Here is a 12582-nt window from a genome sequence, read left to right on the forward strand (position 1 = left end):
GTCGATTAAGACGGCTGCACAATACTGTCTTTTATCGATGGCGGTTATGGTATCGTTTCGGACCTTGAGCGTTGCTGAGGTGCACCCATGAGCAGCTCGGAAACCAGATTGTGTAGCGGAGAAGGTACGGTGGGATTCAAAACGGTTTGTTAACTTGGCATTTGAAGTCGTTAGAAAGGCGGGGCAGGATAGATATGGGTCTGTAACAGTTTGGGTCTAGAGTGTCTCTCCCTTTGAAGAGGGGGATGACTGCGGCAGCTTTCCAATCTTTAGGGATCTCAGATGATACGAAAGAGAGGTTAAACAGGCTAGTAATAGGAGTTGCAACAATAGCGGCAGATATTTTTCGACTTGGGTTATTGTTTTGGTGGAAGATCCAGGACCAGTGGAAGCTTCATTTGCTTCCACTGTTCATGGGGCCCTTAAGGTCAACAAACATCATGAACTTTACCCTGTACCAGGACATTTTATCCAAAATGTCTAATGTAATATTAGTCTCTGGACTTGAACCCCATTGAAGACCTGCGGTTTGAATTGAAGAGGGCAGTCCATAAGAGCAGACAAAGGATTTCAAGGATCTGGAAAGATTCTGCATTGAGGAATGGTGTAAAGATCCTTCCAAATGTGTTCTCTAAATGTATACATTTTTAGAAAAAGGCTCAGTGCAGTTATTCTCTCAAGGTGAGTTATTGAAAGGTATTGAAAATAGGTGGCAATCATTTTTTACCCCTCTTTGAGAGAGAAAAATATTACTTGTTAAACAAAATGCCTTGTAGCTCAGTATTTGTATTATTTTATACAGTCTTTTCTGCTCATCTTTATCAAGGGTGCCAATAATTCTGGACCTCACTGTATATGGCAATATATGGCACTTCTGCGTGTACATAACTAATTTACATTTTTGGGTAAATTATGATTAAAATCAGGCAAGCAAAAAAAGAATCCTGATTTGCTTGATCGGCAAGTGCCTTTCAGAATTTAATCTCAATCCCTGGTTCAAGATATACATAATTGAAATGTCACTGAGTTTTAATGTGTTATTTTACTTCACTGAGTGTACAAAACATTAGGAACAGCTTCCTAATTTGAGTCGCACTCCCTTTTGCCCTCAGAACAGCCTAAATTTGTCGGACATGGACTCTACAAGGTGTCAAAAGTGTTCCAAAGCGATGCTGGCCCATGTTGACTCCAACGTTGAGTCCAATGCTTCCCACAGTTGTGTCAAGTTGCCTGGATGTCCTTTGGGTGGTGGACCATTCTTGACACACGGGAAACTGTTGAGTGTGAAAAACGCAGCACCATTCCTGTTCCTGACACACTCAAACCGGTGTGCCTGGCACCTACTACCATATCCCACACTTAAATATTTTGTCTTACCCATTCACCCTCTGAATGGCACACATACACAATCAGTGTCTCAAGGCGTCTTTAACCTGTCTCCTCGTCTTCATCTACACTGATTTGAAGTGTATTAACAAGTGACGTCAAAAAGGGATCATAGCTTTCACCTGGATTCACCAGGATTCACCTGGATTCACCAGGATTCACCAGGATTCACCTGGATTCACCAGGATTCACCAGGATTCACCTGGTCTCTATATCATGGAAAGAGCCAGTGTTCCGAATGGTTTGTGCCGTCAGTGTATATGTCATGTATTGGTGGATTCTCCATTGTTGAGCGGCCTGACTTCTAAGGTGTAATGTTTGTGCCAAGCCAACAAAATGCTCATCACATACAGCACCAAGTTTGGGAACAACTGTAACCTCTCTCTGTGTGTCTCCTCTTCCTCCTGCATTGCAGCCTGCCTTATATACATGATAATAATATTGAATTGTCTTTATATTTAAATTCTTTATATTTTAGGTCCCACGTGCTGTTCCAACACAAAGTGTGTTCTAACAGTGTAAAAGGCCCTTAGTTTACCCATTTGAAGAGAAACAAGTTATTCATGTATTTGATAAGATTAAATATTCTCTCAGGGGACCCCACATGGGTCCCCTACCCCAAGTTTGGGAAGCACTTTACTACTAGCCTCACTCTCTGTGTCTCCTTTCCCTACTGCATTGCAGGCTACCTCACCATTGTCTGTCTCACTATTCTCTTTAAAGCAAGGTTATTTTGTTATGAGAACTTATGTAGCCTATCTTTTGTTAATATTATAGTTAGCTTTGAAAAGGCTTTTGATAAAGTATGACTGGAATGTACGTATATTTAAATGCCTGGAATATAACAATTTGTACAATTGGTGAAAAAGAGTAAATAATGAAAGAAAGTATTAAGAGGAGTTAAACAAGGTTGTATACTATCGGCATATCTATTTGAAATATTAGCTATTAAAATCAGATCTAACAATAATATCAAGGGGCTAGAAATCCAGGGCTTAAAAACAAAGGTGTCATTGTATGCTGATGATTCATGTTCTCTTTCAAATCCACAATTAGGATCCCTCCACTGCCTCAATAATGATTTAGATCATTTTCTAACCTCTGGATTACAATCAAATTATGATCTGTGTACTATATTGTGTATTCAATCACAAAAAAAATACAACTTTTACATTACTGTGTAGTTTTCCAATAAAATGGTCTGACGGTGAAGTGGAAATACTAAAATCAAATCAAATCAAACTTTATTTGTCACATGTGCCGAATACAACAAGTGTAGCCCTTACCGTGAAATGCTTACTTAGAAGCCTTTAACCAACAGTGCAGTTCAAGAAGTGTTAAGAAAATATTTACCAAATAAACTAAAGTAAAAAAGAATAAAGAGTAACACAATGACATAACAATAACGAGGCTATATACAGGGGGTACCGGTTCCGAGTCAGTGTGCAGGTTAGAGGTAATTTGTACATTAGGTAGGGGTGAAGTGACTATGCATAGATAATAAACAGTGAGTAGCAGCAGAGTACAAAACAAAAGGGGGGGGGGGGGCAGTGTAATAGTCTGGTGGCCATTTGATTAATTGTTCAGTCGTCTTATGATTTGGGGGTAGAACCTGTTAAGGAGCCTTTTCGTCCTAGACTTGTAGTCCGTAATAGTTTTCAAGCCCTGCCACATCTGACGAGAGGCAGAGCTGGTGTAGTTGGATTCAATCTTAATCCTGTATTGATGCTTTGCTTGTTTGATGGTTCGTCTGAGGGCATAGTGGGATTTTTTTATAGGCGTCCGGATTAGTGTCCTGCTCCATGAAAGCGGCAGCTCTAGCCTTTAGCTCGATGCGGATGTTGCCTGTAATCCATGACTTCTGGTTGGGATTTGAACGTACCGTCACTGTGGGGATGACGTTGTTGATGGACTGATTGATGAAGCCGATGACTGAGGTGGTATACTCCTCAATGCAATTGGATGAATCCCGGAACATATTCCTGTGCTAGCAAAACAGTCCTGTAGCGTAGCATCCGCATCATCTGACCACTTCCGTATTGAACGAGTCACTGGTATTTCCTGCTTGTAAGCAGGAGGATAGAATGTTGGTCAGATTTGCCAAATGGAGGGCGGGGGAGAGCTTTGTATGCATCTCTGTGTATGGAGTAAAGGTGGTCTAGAGTTTTTTTCCCTCTGGTTGCCCATGTGACATGTTGGTAAAAATTTGGTAAACTGATTTAAGTTTGCCTGCATTAAAGTCCCCGGCCGCTTCTGAGTGAGCATTTTCTTGTTTGCTTATGCCCTTATAGTTGAGTGCGGTCTTAGTGCCAGCATCGGTCTGTGGTGGTAAATAGATGGCTACGAATAATATAGATAAGAACTCTCTTGGTAGATAGTGTGGTCTACAGCTTATCATAAGGTACTCTACATCAAGCGAGCAATGCCCCGAGACTTCTTTAATATTTGACATTACGCATCAGCTGCTATTGACAAAAAGACACACATCCCACCCCTCGTCTTACCAGACGTAGCTTCTCTGTTCTGCCGGTGCATTGAAAATCCCTCCAGCTCTATATTATCTATGTCGTCGTTCAGCCACGACTCAGTGAAACATAAGATATTACAGTTCTTAATGTCCCGTTGTTAGGATAACCGTAATCGTAGGTCATCAATTCTATTTTCCAATGATTGCATGTTAGCAAGTAGAATTAATGGCAGTGGAAGTTTAATCGCTCGCCTACGGATTCTCAAAAGCCAGCCTGATCTGCGTGTTCTTTTCCTCTGTCTTTTCTTCACGCAAATGATGGGTATCTGGGCCTGTTCCCGGGAGAGCAGTATACCTTTCTTGTTGGACTCGTTAAAGGAAAAAGCTTCTTCCAGTTCATTGTGAGTAATCCCAGTTCAGAAGTTATTTTCGGTCATAAGAGATGGTAGCAGCAACATTATGTTCAAAATAAGTAGTAAGTTAAAAGAAGTTACAAACAACGCAAAAAACACGAACAAAATAGCACAATTGGTTACAGGCATGTAAAACGTCAGCCATCCTCTTCAGCGCAATCTTAATCTCTAGGTAATCATATCCCAAAATAAATAAATAATCTCTCTACAATACATTTTAATAGAAAGTGTATCTATTTGTGATAAATCTTGCTACCATGGAATTAAAATACCTGTTTTTCTGTTTATCTCTTTGCTTATGGCCCTGTCTACACCTAAATACTTGTAATATTTTTAGCTCATATAATTAAAAAAACATTTTATTTGTAATGGCAAGCCAGACTAAATTAAACAGGCTATTTATATGATGAACATGAAACATGTTATCTTTCATGTACAATCTTTTGAAACTATGAAAATAGAAAGGTTCAGGACTTATGTGAAACTTCACAGCACAGTTGAAAAATATATCTGTCTGGACAATTGTTCCTTTATGATCTAGCCAGGTCATTACATAGGTGTCAGAATTAAATATGTAGATACAAGTTAGCCAGCTAGCTAACTAACTACCATGGCTAGCTCACGTACATGAGAAAGAGGGTTGAAAATGCTTTGAGAAAATCTGAAAGTGAAGGTGGAGTTAGGGTACAATTATGGCCAAGGAGGTGCGTCTGCATGGACGTCGGAGCATCTGGCTGAGGAGATTGCCAGGGCATCGGAGGACAGAGGCCGCTTGCGGGAGACCTCTAGAATGATGGCGGCTGAAGCGGGCATGAGTGCTTCGTTGACTGTGCTTCACGCGGATTCTGGTGGGTGGACCGAAGGGATGATGTCGACGCTGCGGGACAAAGAATCTGTGACACGGAACCCAAAACGGCTGCAGGCGTGCGCCAACATGCATACATTTATTTTGTCCCCCTACACCAAACGCGATCAAGACACGCAGGTTAAAATATCAAAACAAACTCTGAACCAATTATATTAATTTTGGGGCAGTTCGAAAAGCATTAAACATTTATGGCAATTTAGCTAGCTAGCTAACTTTCATAAATTAAGTGCATTACCGTCACTGACCTCATTAGTCTTTCAGTCACCCACGTGGGTATAACCAATGAGGAGATGGCACGTGGGTACCTGCTTCTATAAACCAATGAGGAGATGGGAGAGGCAGGACTTGCAGCTCGATCTGCGTCAGAAATAGAACTGATTTCTATTTTGGTTATTGGCAACGCAGACGCTCGTTGGCGCCCGCGAGCAGTGTGGGTGCAATAATTGAATAACATAGATTTCAAAATGTATTTTGCAACGCTCGCGCACACGACGCTCGCGGTGTAGTCAGCCTGTCAGGATGTAAACAAGCATTGCGGCGCCCAGTTCCAGATTGCTGATGGCGTGCTACAGCGGGCATGGAAGGAGTCAGCTACGGGAGAGGAGAGGTGGCAGGTGGTGGTCCCAAAAGCACTGCGGGAGGCTGTGCTCCAGAGTACACATGGGGGGATGGGGACTGGAGACTTTGGGGTCACAAAAACACTCCGCCGCCTCTGTCAGGGTTTTTACAGGGGGCAGCACAAGAGGGACTTTTGCCACCGCTGTGACAACTGCACAGCGAGAAAGGGCCCTCCAGGCTGCTCTCATGCTCAGCTCCAACAGTTCCCAGTGGGGGCTCCCATGGAGAGGGTGGGAGTGGATGTAGTTGGGCCGTTTCCCACCACAGTCAGAGGAAACCGCTGGGTGCTCATAGCCATGGACTATTTCACAAAATGGCCCGAGGCCTATGCTCTGCCTGACCAGGAGGCAGAGACCATCGTCGACACCCAGACAGCGGGAATGTTCAGCAGGTTTGGAGCTGCGGAGCCCATCCACAGCGGCCAAGGCAGAAACTTTGATTCCCGTCTGTTCACCACCATGTGTGAGAGGCTGGGTATGCACAAGACCCGCACTGCTCCTCTCCATCCTCAAAGTGATGGCCTTGTGAAGTGCTTCAACAAAATGCTTGGACAGCAGCTGGCCGTCAATCCCGGCCAAACACCAGCGTGACTGAGACAAGCACCTGCCTATGGTCCTCATGGCATGCCGCTCCGCTGTCCAAGACTCCACCTCCTGCACGCCTGCCCTCATCATGCTGGGGAGAGAGACCCGCACGCCTACGGAAATAGCATTTGGTCAGCCCCTGGATAGCCCTCCTGCTCCCCTGGGGCCAGAGTATGCCCGGAGACTCCTGGACCGCCTGGAGATAGCCCACACCTTCGCCAGAGAGCAGCTGGTGAATGCAGGTGTGAGGCAGAAGAGGAACTATGACGTGCACACCCGGGGAAGGCACTTTGTGGCTGGGGAGCTGGTCTGGGTCTACAGCCCCCTGAGAAAGAAAGGCAGATGCCCCAAGTTGGACAGTCACTGGGTGGGACCCTGCAGTGTCCTGGAGAGGGTAGGGGAGGTTGTTTACTGGGTGCAGCTTTCTCCCAGGGTGAGAAAGGAGGCATTGCACTGGGACAGGTTAGCCCCGTACAGAGGGGCCTCTTCTCCCCAAACTTCAGGGGACCCCACAATTCCCCTCTCTGGCAATGACAATCCCTAGACAGCCCACTCCCCCAGTCTCCCTTCCTGTGTCACGTTGCTTGTTGCATCAATTTACATTGGCTGTTAGCGAAACTAAAACGACAAACATTAGGTGAATTTACGTAGCGTGGTACTGAGCTGGGGGATGTATGGTCTATGTTGAGGGTACATAGTGGGGTTACTTTGAATGAAGCCTATAAGTAACGCAGGTGTGAGATTTGAAATGCTCATGTTAATGTGTATAAAATAAGGGATACTGTTGACTCTTTGGATTATGTGTTTACCATACATGAGATGCGTTCAGCCTTAATGATCAGTTGAGCTATGTAATGTTTAAGCATTTACATGATGAGGTCATACATGTTCTCCTGGGATTATTTAGTAAGATTTAAAGTGAGGGGGTTATACCTTCTGATTGTAAACGTGCAGTAATATAATATTTTGTAAAGCATGTTAAGGACCCTTCATGTGCTGGTAGTTAGAGACCAATAGCACTGACCTCTAACTTGTGTAAACTGGTGGAAAAGATGATAGCCAACAGATTGTCATATTTCCTGGAACATAGAGGTTTATTCAGTCAATGTCAAAGTGGATTGATTCCGTAAAGGTAGATCTACTTTGGATGCGTTAGAAAGCAGTGAAGTTGAAAAAAAAACTCTGGTCATGAAGAAGTAATGGCTAATGTCTTTTTTTGACATTGAAAAGGCTTATAACAGTATGTGGAAAGATGGCCTACTGATTTAAGACAGAAATACTTGGTATTGGTGGGAGATTAGAGGGCTTGAAAACTAAATGGTGCATTTAAATCAACATCTGTATGTGCTTTACTAGTGGAGACAGGTGAGATGCCTTTAGATATACGGCATACAAAATGGTCATTAGCCTATTGGGTTAGGTTGAAAGACTGTGAGGTTGAGCATCACACTGCTACTGTTCTAGCCTGTTGGGAATATACTAGTAGACAAGGCAGTGGTTTTGGTTGGACAGTTGGAAAGATTGCTGATGAGAGAAATTTGAGGGAGTTGGAGGTTGGCCCTTCTGTGGTGATAGAGGGTTTTCTTCCATGGTTACTCCCACTTCCATGGTTACTGCTTTTCACAGATGGCCCACAGGAGCAAGCATTTATGTTCCTGAATTTGATGTGCAGATATGTAGAAGACTAACAGATGAACTGTCAGTATACTCAGTGGGACTGTTGGCGATATTAGTTGCCCTTCAGTGAGTCGAGGACGTACAACCTGTTAGAATTATAGTAGGCTCAGATTCTGTGTCTGTATTGAATAGTTTATCATCTGGTAAATCTAAGTATAAATCTAAAATTGAATCTAGAATCGGCTTCCCATTCCCACAAAGCATCCTTCACTCATGCTGCCAAACATACCCTTGTAAAACTGACCGTCCTACCGATCCTCGACTTCGGCGATGTCATTAATAAAATAGCCTCCAACACGCTAATCAACAAATTGGATGCAGTCTATCACAGTGCCATCTGTTTTGTCACCAAAGCCTCATACACTACCCACCACTGCGACCTGTACGCTCTCATTGGTTGGCCCTCGCTTCATACTCGTCGCCAAACCCACTGGCTACAGGTTATCTACAAGTCTCTGGTAGGTAAAGCCCAGCCTTATCTCAGCTCACTGGTCACCATAGCAGCACCCACTTGTAGCACACGCTCCAGCACGTTTCATTCATTCATTCAGCTGATGTTCTGAAAGAGCTGCAAAATCTGGACCCCTACAAATCAGCCGGGCTAGACAATCTGGACCCTTTCTTTCTAAAATTATCTGCCGAAATTGTTGCCACCCCTATTACTAGCCTGTTCAACCTCTCTTTCGTGTCGTCTGAGATTCCCAAAGATTGGAAAGCAGCTGCGGTCATCCCCCTCTTCAAAGGGGGGGACACTCTTGACCCAAACTGCTATAGACCTATATCTATCCTACCATGCCTTTCTAAGGTCTTCGAAAGCCAAGTCAACAAACAGATTACCGACCATTTCGAATCTCACCATGCCTTCTCTGCTATGCAATCTGGTTTCAGAGCTGGTCATGGGTGCACCTCAGCCACGCTCAAGGTCCTAAACGATATCTTAACCGCCATCGATAAGAAACATTACTGTGCAGCCGTATTCATTGATCTGGCCAAGGCTTTCGACTCTATCAATCACCACATCCTCATCGGCAGACTCAACAGCCTTGGTTTCTCAAATGATTGCCTCGCCTGGTTCACCAACTACTTCTCTGATAGAGTTCAGTGTGTCAAATCGGAGGGTCTGTTGTCCGGACCTCTGGCAGTCTCTATGGGGGTGCCACAGGGTTCAATTCTTGGACCGACTCTCTTCTCTGTATACATCAATGAGGTCGCTCTTGCTGCTGGTGAGTCTCTGATCCACCTCTACGCAGACGACACCATTCTGTATACTTCCGGCCCTTCTTTGGACACTGTGTTAACAACCCTCCAGGCAAGCTTCAATGCCATACAACTCTCCTTCCGTGGCCTCCAATTGCTCTTAAATACAAGTAAAACTAAATGCATGCTCTTCAACCGATCGCTACCTGCACCTACCCGCCTGTCCAACATCACTTCTCTGGACGGCTCTGACTTAGAATACGTGGACAATTACAAATACTTAGGTGTCTGGTTAGACTGTAAAGTCTCCTTCCAGACCCATATCAAACATCTCCAATCCAAAGTTAAATCTAGAATTGGCTTCCTATTTCGCAACAAAGCATCCTTCACTCATGCTGCCAAACATACCCTTGTAAAACTGACCATCCTACCAATCCTCGACTTTGGCGATGTCATTTACAAAATAGCCTCCAATACCCTACTCAACAAATTGGATGCAGTCTATCACAGTGCAATCCGTTTTGTCACCAAAGCCCCATATACGACCCACCATTGCGACCTGTACGCTCTCGTTGGCTGGCCCTCGTTTCATACTCGTCGCCAAACCCACTGGCTCCATGTCATCTACAAGACCCTGCTAGGTAAAGTCCCCCCTTATCTCAGCTCGCTGGTCACCATAGCATCTCCCACCTGTAGCACACGCTCCAGCAGGTATATCTCTCTAGTCACCCCCAAAACCAATTCTTTCTTTGGCCGCCTCTCTTTCCAGTTCTCTGCTGCCAATGACTGGAACGAACTACAAAAATCTCTGAAACTGGAAACACTTATCTCCCTCACTAGCTTTAAGCACCAACTATCAGAGCAGCTCACAGATTACTGCACCTGTACATAGCCCACCTAAAATTTAGCCCAAACAACTACCTCTTTCCCAACTGTATTTAATTTATTTATTTATTTTGCTCCTTTGCACCCCATTATTTTTATTTCTACTTTGCACATTCTTCCATTGCAAAACTACCATTCCAGTGTTTTACTTGCTATATTGTATTTACCTTGCCACCATGGCCTTTTTTGCCTTTACCTCCCTTCTCACCTCATTTGCTCACATTGTATATAGACTTGTTTATACTGTATTATTGACTGTATGTTTGTTTTACTCCATGTGTAACTCTGTGTCGTTGTATCTGTCGAACTGCTTTGCTTTATCTTGGCCAGGTCGCAATTGTAAATGAGAACTTGTTCTCAACTTGCCTACCTGGTTAAATAAAGGTAAAATAAAAATAAATAAATACATCTCACTGGTCCCCCCCAAAGCCAATTCCTCCTTTGGTCGTCTTTCCTTCCAGTTCTCTGCTGCCAATGACTGGAACGAACTGCAAAAATCACTGAAGCTGGAGACTCATATCTCCCTCACTAGCTTTAAGCATCAGCTGTCAGAGCAGCTCACAGTTCACAGAACCTGTACATAGCCCATCTGTAAACAGCCCATCTATCTACCTCATACTGTATTTATTTATCTTGCTCCTTTGCACCCCAGTATCTCTATTTGCACATTCATCTTCTGCACATGTACCATTCCAGTGTTTAATTGCTATATTGTAATTACTTCTCCACCATGGCCTATTTATTGCCTTAACTCCCTTATCTTACCTCATTTGCACACAATGTATATAGACTTTTTGTTTTATTTTTTCTACTGTATTATTGACTGTATGTTTTGTTTATTCCATGTGTAACTCTGTGTTGTTGTATGTGTCGAATTGCTATGCCTTATCTTGGCAAGGTCGCAAATGCATTTGCAACTAGCCTACCTGGTTAAATAAAGGTGAAATAAAAATAGGAGTGACCTACTATTGGAGATATTAATGTTATTATGGAGAATTGAGAGACTGGGTGTAGTAGTGAGATCCTGCTGGGTCCCAGCACATTCGGGTGTGGAAGGGACATTTAAGACCAGTTAGCCAAAAGAGCTTTGAAACTCGATAAAATAGCTATTAATGTTCCTCTGGGTAGAAGTGAGGCCAAATGTAAGATCAGAGACATTTTGATAGATGTGTGGCAGAAGAGATGGGACTCTGAGCCCAAGGGCCGGTATTAAAATAGCCTCCTAAGAAAGGTCGGTGGACCAAGATTCAAAGGTCAGATTAGGAAGGAAGAGGTGGTGTTTGCTCCATTGTACATTGAACTCGTTATTACATCTGGTTGGCAAGCATATGAATGGTTTGTGTCTGGTCGATGAAACGGTGGAGAATGTTATATTGTTGTAAGTATGTTGAAGAGAGGGAAAGATTGAAGTGTAGGTTCATTGTGGTTGGACGGGGTTCAAATATTTTTTAAGGGATTTGGGGGTGGGGAGGGTATATTTGAAGTTAGTAGGGCTCTTTTTATTTTCTCAGAAGCACTGAGTTAGGTAGGATTTAGAAATGTTGTAAACCGTGGTTGACAACACACTCCAGCACAGTAGATGGCGGCATGCACCTTTAACGTTTGTTTGCGTACCACCATTATAAACACAGCATAAAAAGGATTGTCCCTTTTTCAGGGCCCTGTCTTTTAAAGATAATTCATAAAAAATCAAAATAACTTCACAAATCTTCATTGTAAAAGGGTTTTAACACTGTTTCCCATGCTTGTTCAATTAACCATAAACAATTAATGAACATGCACCTGTGGAACGGTCATAAAGACACTAACAGCTTACAGACGGTAGGCAATTATGGTCACAGTTATGAAAACTCGTGACACTAAAGAGGCCTTTCTACTGACTGAAAAACACCAAAAGAAAGATGCCCAGGGTCTCCGCTCATCTGCGTGAATGTGCCTTAGGCATACTGCAAGGAGGCATGAGGACTGCAGATGTGGCCAGGGCAATAAATTGCAATGTCTGTACTATGAGACGCCTAAGACAGCACTACAGGGAGACAGGATGGACAGCTGATTGTCCTCGCAGTGGCAGACCACGTGTAACAACACCTGCACAGGATTGGTACATCCGAACATCACACCTGCGGGACAGGTACAGGATGGCAACAACAACTGCCCGAGTTATACCAGGAACGCACAATCCCTCCATCAATGCTAGGCTGAGAGAGGCTTGTTCAGTTTATGTCTGTTGTTGAATCTTGTTATGTTCATACAAATATTTACACATGTTAATTTTGCTGAAAATAAAGACAGTTGACAGTGAGAAGATGTTTCTTTTTTTGCTGAGTTTATCGTAGAATAATAATTTACGTAGCAGGTTAGCTGAATTGGGTTAAATTTAGAATAAGAGTTAGGGGAAGAGTTAGTTAAAATGATATGGTTGTCCCCGACAAGACTGTAACATACAAGTTTTGGAGATGACCATTGTGGATTATGCCCACCCATCCT

The sequence above is a fragment of the Oncorhynchus mykiss genome, chromosome 9 (assembly GCF_057628025.1).
Source record: "Oncorhynchus mykiss isolate SJ-2025 chromosome 9, ASM5762802v1, whole genome shotgun sequence".
NCBI lineage: Eukaryota > Metazoa > Chordata > Actinopteri > Salmoniformes > Salmonidae > Oncorhynchus > Oncorhynchus mykiss.